We start from the raw sequence: 9,016 nt of genomic DNA on the forward strand, positions 1-9,016 counted from the left end.
AAACTCTTAGAAACAATAGACTTGTACAGTAAAGTTGCAGGCTATAAAATCAATACCCAAAAATCCATGACCTTCCTATTTGCAAACAATGAGGCAGAGGAAAGGTACATGAAAAAAGCAATCCCATTCAGTCGTGACCCAGAAAATCAAATACCTTAAAATCAGCTTAACTAAAGAAGTAAAGGACCTCTACAAAGAAAACTATAAAACGCTACTCCATGAAATAAAAGAGGACATGAGGAAATGGAAACCTATCCCCTGCTCATGGATAGGGAGAATCAACATTGTCAAAATGGCAATACTCCCCAAAGCATTATACAGATTCAATGCAATCCCTATAAAATACCCATGAAATTCTTCAAAGAAATGGACCAAGCAATCCTGAAATTCATTTGGAACAACAAATGCCCACGGATATCTAAAACAATTCTTGGGGAAAAGATGATGGGAGGCATCACCCTCCCCAATCTTAAACTTTACTAGAAAGTGTTAACAATTAAAACAGCATGGTACTGGAACAAAGGTCGACCTGCAGACCAGTGTAACAGGGTGGAATATCCCTACACACAACCTCAAACGTATGATCATCTAATCTTTGATAAAGGAGAAAGAAATGTAAAGTGGAACAAGGAAAGTCTCTTTAACAAATGGTGCTGGCATAACCGGACAACCACATGCAAAAGAATGGGCTTAGACCTTGACCTGACACCATGCACAAAAATTAGATCAAAATGGATTAAAGATCTCAACATCAGACCACAATCCATAAGGTACATCAAAAACAAGGTCAGCAAAACCCTCCATGATATTGAAGCTACAGGTATCATCAAAGATGACACACAACTGACCAACCAAGAGGAAACAGAGAAAAAGTAATGGGACTATATTAAACTAAGAAGCTTCTGCACAGCAAAAGATACAGAAACCAAAATACAAAGGCAATGCACAGAATGGGAAAGGATATTCACCGAATACCCATCTGATAAGGGGTTGATATCAAGGGTATATAAAGCACTGGCTAAACTCTACAGGAAGTAAACATCCAACCTCATCAGAAAATGGGGCGAAGAAATGAACAGAAACTTTTCTAAGGAAGAGATACGAATGGCCAAAAGGCACATGAAAAATGCTCTTCATCACTAATCATCAGGGAGATGCAGATCAAAACAACTATGAGATACCACCTCACACCACAGAGAATGGCCCACATCCAAAAGAACAAAAGCAACCGCTGTTGGAGAGGATGTGGGGAGAAAGGGACCCTTCTACACTACTGGTGGGAATGCCTTCTGGAAAACAACATGGACGCTTCTCAAAAAATTAGAAATTGAGCTTCCATTTGATCCAGCAATGCCACTTCTGGAAATATATCCCGGAGAAACAAAAAGGTATAGTCGAAATGACATCTGCACTTATATGTTCATTGCGGCACTGTTTACACAGGGCCAGGGCGGTAGGTCTCAGAGAGCCCTTTCCAGATATGTTTCTGGATGGCCTCCAGCTCCTTTAGCTGTGTCCCACCACTGAGGGCACAGTAGTGACCCCCAACCCATGCTCAGTCATAAGTCTGAGAGGGGGAGGTCCCCCATAAAGGATCTCAAATGGGGTTAGGTTTCTTCTAGAAGAAGAAGGGGTGTTCCGAGCATGGAAGAGGGCAAAAGGGAGGAGCACTGTCCAATCCTTTAAGCCAGTCTCTAATGCCAATTTGGTGAGAGTCTCCTGATTGTCCGATTCATTCTTTCTACCTGTCCTGAACTTTGGGGTCTATACGCACAATGTAATTTCCAATTGAACCCCAGAACCTTGGCCAATCCCTGACTTACCTGGGCCACAAACGCAGGTCCGTTATCAGAACTTATAACCTTAGGCAGTCCAAACCTGGGGAAAATTTCTTCCAGGATCTTCTTGGCAACCACCATAGCAGTATCCTTCTTGGTGGGGAATGCCTCAGTCCATCTAGAGAAGGTATCTACAAAAACTAGCAAATACCTGTTCCCAAATCGGGCAGGGGTGACGTCCGTGAAATCCACTTCCCAGTAGGTGCCCGGGAGATCTCCTCGGCTCCATGTGCCATGGGCATCTTCAGCCCGCCTTGCATTTACCATGGTGCAAGCTTCACAGGAGGTGACAATGCCCTGGGCAAGCTCCCTTGCCCGCCCAGGTGGAAGGACAGGCAGATTCTGGTCCTTAAGCAGTTTCCAGGAGCACTCTGGTACCTAGATGAGTCAAACGGTGGGTAAAGAGAAGAAACTCCTTTACCTTGGCCTCCGGTTCCTCCTAGGAGGTAGATTCCAGAGTCGTCAGGATGTCGACGGGGGACGCAGGGGGGTCCTGAAGCGCTGCCGCGCGAGCCTCCAAGTCTGCCCGCCGATTGCCTTCAGCGACTGGGTCGTCACCTTTCTGATGCTCGGGGCAGTGAATAATTGCCATCTGCTTGGGTAGGTGAATAGCATCCAGTAAAGCTAGCATTTCTGCTTTATGCTTGATCTCCTTGCCTGCGGACGTCAAAAGTCCCCTTTGCCGGTAGATGGCGCCATGTATATGAGCAGTGGCAAAGGCATAGCGGCTATCAGTATAGATGTTGGCCCGTTTCCCTTTGGCCAAGCGGAAATTAATTAATTCTGAGTCAGGGCTATTAATTCTGTTTTTTGGGCAGAAGTTCCCACAGGAAAAGAGGCAGACCAGACGGTGGTCTTAGGTCCTACCACTGCCGCCCCAGCTCTCCGCTCCCCCTTTTGCAGGAAGCTGCTTCCATCGGTAAAGAGAGTGAGGTCAGCTTGAGGCAGGGGCTCGTCCCGTAAATACGGTTGAGGCCCGGTTCCCTCGGCCAGGAATATCCTGGCAGGAATGCGCTATGGGCTCGTCGGTCTCTTCAGCTGGCAAGGTGACAGGGTTAAGGAGAGTTGGGCTGCCAAAGGAGACGCGGTCCTTGTCCAATAGCAGGCTCTGGTAGTGAGTGATGCAAGTGTTCGAGAGCCAGCAGTCGGGGGGTTTGCCTGATCACACTTTCCAGTGTGTGTGGGGCTATCCGGGTAATTCTTTGCCCCAGAGTCAGTTTGTCTGCGTCCTTTATTAAGAGGGCTGCGGCAGCAATCACTTTTAAGCAGCGAGGCCACCGGCTGCTAAAGAGATTAATCTTTTTGACAGGTGGGCAACAGGCCGCTTCCATGGGCCCAAGGATTGAGTTAGCACTCCCCTGGCCGTCCCCTTTCTCTCTTCCAGATATAGGGTAAAAGGTTTCTCTACATCTGGCAGGGCTAAGGCTGGGGCGCTGAGCAGGGCTTGCTTAATCTTATCAAAGGCTTCCTGCTGGGGTTCCTTCCACTTGAAGGGCTTGTCTCCCTTGGTGAGGGGATAGAGGGGGGCAGCCAGGTTGGCGAAGCCAGTATTCAAAGGCGACAGAACCCCCCCACCCCCGCAGTCCCCAAAAATTCACGTAGCTGTCTCTTAGATTGGGGAGGGAGTCTCTGAGTCATAGTTTTCTTTCTGGCATCAGTCAGCCACCTCTTCCCCTCCATAATCTTATACCCCAGGAAAGTCACCTCAGTTTTGCAGAGCTGTGCCATTTTTAAAAAAAATTTTATTTTTAATTAGTGAATCACCGTAAGGGTACAATTACAGATTTATACATTTTTGTGCTCATGTTTCCCCCATACAAAGTTCGAGAACCCATCCCTTCACCAGTGCCCATTCTCCACCACCAGTAAACCCAGCGTCCCTCCCACCCTCCCCAGTCCCGTCTCCCCCCACCCCAAACTGCCACTATGGCAGGGCATTCCCTTTCGTTCTCTCTCTCTCTGATTAGGTGTTGTGGTTTGCAATAAAGGTGTTGAGCAGCCATTGTGTTCAGTCTCTAGTCTACATTCGGCACGCGTCACCCTTCCACCTGCATGACCTCCGACCATATTTTACTTGGTGTTCCCTTCTCTGAGTTGCCCAGAATGAGAGACCAGCTTCCAAGCCATGAAGTCAACCTCCTAGTACTTATTTCTACTATTCTTGGATGTTAGACTCCTAGTCTATTATTCTATATTCCACAGATGAGTGCAATCTTTCTATGTCTGTCTCTCTCTTTCTGACTCATTTCACTTAGCCTTTATAGCAGAGGCGCAGTAGCCTAACAATTCTAGAGTCTTAAGCAATGCTTTGGTTCCCGCCTCACATTCGAGCTGAGTTTTGGCAGCGAGTAGGAGATCATCAACATATATCAAAAGAGTAAGAGAAGAATGAGTGGCTCTGAATGCCCTTAGGTCCTTATGCAGGGCTTCGTCAAAGAGAGTGGGGGAGTTCCTAAAGCCCTGAGGTAATCTTGTCCAGGTAAGCTGCCCCGAGATACCCTCTGCAAGGTCTGTCCACTCAAGGGCAAAGAGGGGTTGGCTGTCAGGGTGCAAGCGGAGGCAAAAGAAGGCATCCTTCAAATCTAGTACAGTATACCATGTCCAGGAAGGGTTAAGGGTGCTCAGGAGATTGTAGGGATCAGGCACTGTTGAGTGGATTACTTCCACTCTAGCATTGACTTCCCGGAGGTCCTGCACGGGTGATAATCGTTGGACCCAGGTTTTCTGACAGGAAGGAGGGGAGTATTCCAGGCAGATTGGCAGGGAACTAAGAGTCCCTGCTGTACTAGCTTAATTATGTGAGGCTTGATCCCTTCTCTTGCTTCCCTGCTCATGGGTACTGCTTGATTTGAATTGGAGTGGCGGAGGTCTTTAAGGACACCACAATGGGAGGCTGGGCGACTGCTAACCCCAGACCAGCAGTTTCTGCCCAAGTCTCGGGGAAGCCCTGGATCCAGGATTCCAAACTGGTGACAGAGTCAGTCAATGTAGGATTCTTATAGAGCTTGTACTTGTCCTCCAATGATAGAGTCAGAGTATTTATTCCTGGTGGTGTCAATCCAACTTTCGTTTGGTCTACGACGGGGCTTAAAAATTCAATAAGGGGACCTGATTCCATGAAGGTAATGCGGACCCTTAGTTTGGTTAGCAGGTCTCTTCCCATCAAAGGAGCCGGGCAGTCGGGCAGGACCAGGAAGGAGTGATGCACCTGGCCATTTCCTGAATTCACTGTCCTTTTTGTGGTCCAAGGGCAGTAGTGACTCCCATTTGCTCGTCTGACTAGGGCTTGTGTAGGGGAGAGGAGACCCAGGGGCTGCTGGAAGACTGAATAAACGGCACCTGTATCCACTTCAAAATTTATAGGGGTCCCCTCCACTTGAAAGTTTACCCTGAGCGCGGGGAGGGGATCCGAGCCCCGTCCCCCCTAGTCATCATCTTCCAGTGCCAGCAGTTTAGTGGCTTGTGCTGGTGGGCCTGGTCGCTGAGTTGATGGAGGCAGCCTGCCTTTTTTCTTGAGCAGTCCCACGACCAGTGGCCTCTGTCTTTGCAGTATGCGCACTGGTCAGAGGCCAGGTTGGGACGACGTCTAGCTGGTTGTGAGCCCAGGTTTCCTGTTCTACCTTCCTGGCGGGCACCCGCAGCCCTACCTGTGTCTACTACCACGGCCAAGATCTTAGTCCGTTCTCTGTTTCTCTTCCTATCTCTCTCTTGTTCCTGTTCATCTGCTCTTTCTCCCTTTCTTTTTCTCTTTCCTCTCTTTCCCTTTCTCTTCTCTCCTCTCTTTCTTCTGGGGTCTCCCTTTTATTGAATATCTTTTTAGCCTCTTTTACTAGATCTCTAAGGGACATCTCCTGTAAACCCTCCATCCTTTGCAGCTTCCTTCTTATATCTACAGCAGACTGGCCTATAAAGGCCATGGTCACAGAGGCCTGTTGTTCCTCTAAGGTAGGATTGAAGAGGGTGTACGCTCTATAAGCTACAAATAGTCTTTCTAAAAATACAGAGGGACTCTCTTCCGATCCCTGCACCACACTCCTTACATAGCCAAATTGGTGGGCTTACGCCCAGAGTCCTGGAGACCAGCCGCTAGAGTCTTGCAATGGATTTGGAGGTGTCTCCTACTTTCAGGTGTATTCGAGTCCCATTCTGAACGGGTCAAGGGGGAGAATTCATCAATTAGGTTCGGCAGGATGGTAGGGTGTCCATCCGGTCCTGGAACATGCTTACAGGCGTTAGTCAAGACACTTTCTTTCTCAGCCAAGGTCAGGAGGACAGAAAGAAGTTGCTGACAGTCATCCCAGGTAGGATTATGATAATTCATTAGAGAAATAATAAGATCAGTAAGGCGGGAAGGATCTTCCGAGAATGAAGGATTATTATTCTTCCAATTATAAAGATCGGAGGAGGAAAAAGGCCAATATTGAAGAGTTGGCATTCGTCTGCCCACCCCGTCGGGGATGTCTGGGCCAAAAGGGCATAAGGGGAGAACAGCAGCCTCTGCCTCATTTCGATCGTCAGGGGATCGGGCGGCCCGTCCATGGGTCCCATAAGCTGGTCCTGATGGGGAAACAGAAGAATCGGGAGTCGGGTGCAGAGGCAGGGAAAGGGGGGGTCTGTTGGAATGGGAATCAGCGGGGGCAGAGGTTGAGGTCCAGGTACCGGAGGATATGGAGGTGGCTCCTCAAAGAGGAGGAGGTGCTGAGACTCCGGCAGAGGGGGGTTTGGTTGAGGATATTGAGGTTGCTGCAGAGGCTGTGGAGAGGTCAATGTCAGAATCGGGGTAGAGGCAGAAGCAGGTATGGGAGTCAATATGCCAGAGGGGGGTAAGAAAGGTTTAATCCAAGAGGGGGGATTTTCGCAGAGATCCTGCCAGACCAGGATATAGGGTTCCTCGTCTGGATGCCCCTTTGGGAGAGGTTTATAAATGACTCCTTTCTCCTGCAAAATAAGGGAGAGGTGAAAAGACCCCTCAGGGGGCCAGTGAACCTTAAAAGAAGGCCATTCGGCAGAATAAAGAGTTTGCCATTTACTTTTCTTAACTATGAGAGAGAGATTCTGAGACCTTGAGCAGACTTCAGACCAGTGAGAGAGTCAGAGACAGCGGGGTGGAAGATGACTGTCCCATCCTCAGGAGATCTCTGTGGAGAAGGAGTCTGAAGGTGATCCAACCTAAAACAAAACCAAACGCAAGCGCTTGTCCCTTAGGGGACTTCAGGAGGAGAGAGAAATAGTAAAGCAGCCGATGTTCAGATTTCCTGGGATAGACCAGACGTAGATCCTCCGGATCTACCAGATAGGAGGCAGCCAGGCATCCCTGGGCCTCCTCATCCACCCTTGTGGTGTCCCCCAGGGCTGTGACCAGTGTCACCCAGACACGTCTGTCAGACACAAAGCTACTTCAGATCCCAGGAACAGTATACCACAGATACAGAATAATTGTGCACATAATAGTAACGGTACCGAAAAAAAAAATAGGGGCCAATACTTACCCCAGAGAAGCTCGGGACTGTCCTGTCCGGCGTCCCTCAGGCAGAGTCAAATCTCGGTGGGACCTCTCAATGTTAGGGTCGAACAGACCTCAAGCAGATCTCTACCCGGGGAGGTGCGGAGAGAGGAAGGAGACCGAGACAACTCTTTCTGCAAACACACGGGGTTTATTCAAGCCAACATGCCGGGACCCTACAGTGTACACAGTGAGGGTCCCGAACTCAAAAAACAAACAGTTTTTGTACCCTTTGGGAAAAAAGGGGGGGTTCACACCTATTGGATCAAAGGGAATCACACATATTGGATCAGAGGGAGTCACACATATTGGATCAAAGGGAATCACACCTATGTCACTTAATTTGCTAATCTCAACATTTGTTGACTGTTAACTGTTTCCATGCAAATGTTTGCTTACAGTTCCTAGAGCAGTTTGTTAGCCCATTTGGTGACCGTTTCCTGCCCAGGGGTAGGTTGAGAAAACATCTTTCAAAGCAGCCAAGCAGTTACAAAGGGCAAATTCAACGATTAACAGAAGTTTTTAACCCTTAACCTGCCCTCCTCTTCAGTTTTGTTTATCCTGACTGTGCTCACGGTTTACTCCTGGCTCTGTGCTCAGGAATCATTCTTGGCAATACTCAAGGAACATTATATGGTACAGGGATTGAACGTGAGAAGGGTGTCTGCAAGTCTTGTGCTTAAATTCCTGTATTTTCTCTCTGGCCCATGAGTAGTATTTTAACCTCAGAAGCACGTTAGACTCAAGGGTGAGTGTGAATATAATAATTCATATGTAAAGTGTTATGCAGATCTCTTGGTAGAATTTACAAAAGGACTTATGAAAAACCAATAGCATCCCAACCCTCCATGCCCACTCACTCCACGCGCAGCCCCAGGATCTGATCTTAATCCAGCATCCAGGAGGCAGGGATGCCGCCCCCAGCCGCCACCGACCCTGTGCTTTCTGCTTCCTCATTCAGGTGTGCCTGCTCCCCTCACTGAGCATCCCAGTCCTCTGTGCCCATGCACTCTGCATGCAGGCCCCAGGACCCAATCTCAACCCAGTGGCCAGTTGCCAGAAGGGGCGTGGCCTCTGTGATAGTGGGCATTGTCTCTGCTGCAGGGGGCGTGATCTCCGGGGACCGCCTCAGTTTTTTCCCCATGTTTTAGCCTACTTGACAGACGCCTCAATCCCCATTACCTAACTTTGTGGAGAACTCCAAAGCTACCTCAAAAACAAAAGGCAAATAAGCCACTAGACAACTCATATTGCATGAAAATATTGAAATCTCACAAAAAGAGAGATTAGCTCTAGTGAACTGGAAAGTCCCAACTCCATTCAACTGTGACAGCATGAAGAAATAGCACAAATGTGCACAGCAAGTAGAGGATGAAGAAAAAAGTCCAAAGCCCCAGTAGGAGTCTCCCACAAATAAGATCTCTCTGATAAAGAATTCAGAGAAGAAATTCTGAGAATGTTCATCAAATTAAAAAAACGGTGGAGCTGCCAGCAAAGAAATTATGGGAAGAAATGAGAGAAGAAATAGGAAAGCTATATTCAGAACTCTCATGAATAAAAGACATTGTAGACAAAATCAAAAGCACAGTGGGACAAGGAAAGCCTCTTCAACAAATGGTGCTGGCATAACTGGACAGCCACATGCAGAAAAAATGGGCTTAGACATAGATCTAAC

At 48.1% G+C, this 9,016-nt stretch overlaps 1 pseudogene; it reads right to left on the minus strand.

Moving 5' to 3' along the window:
• Positions 1–1,506: 1,506 nt before the first annotated feature.
• On the minus strand, positions 1,507–8,485 carry LOC105943518 (uncharacterized; annotated as a pseudogene).
• Between the last annotated feature and the right edge of the window lie 531 nt (positions 8,486–9,016).

This window comes from Sorex araneus, chromosome 6 (genome assembly GCF_027595985.1).
Source record: "Sorex araneus isolate mSorAra2 chromosome 6, mSorAra2.pri, whole genome shotgun sequence".
In the NCBI taxonomy this organism is placed as follows: Eukaryota; Metazoa; Chordata; class Mammalia; order Eulipotyphla; family Soricidae; genus Sorex; species Sorex araneus.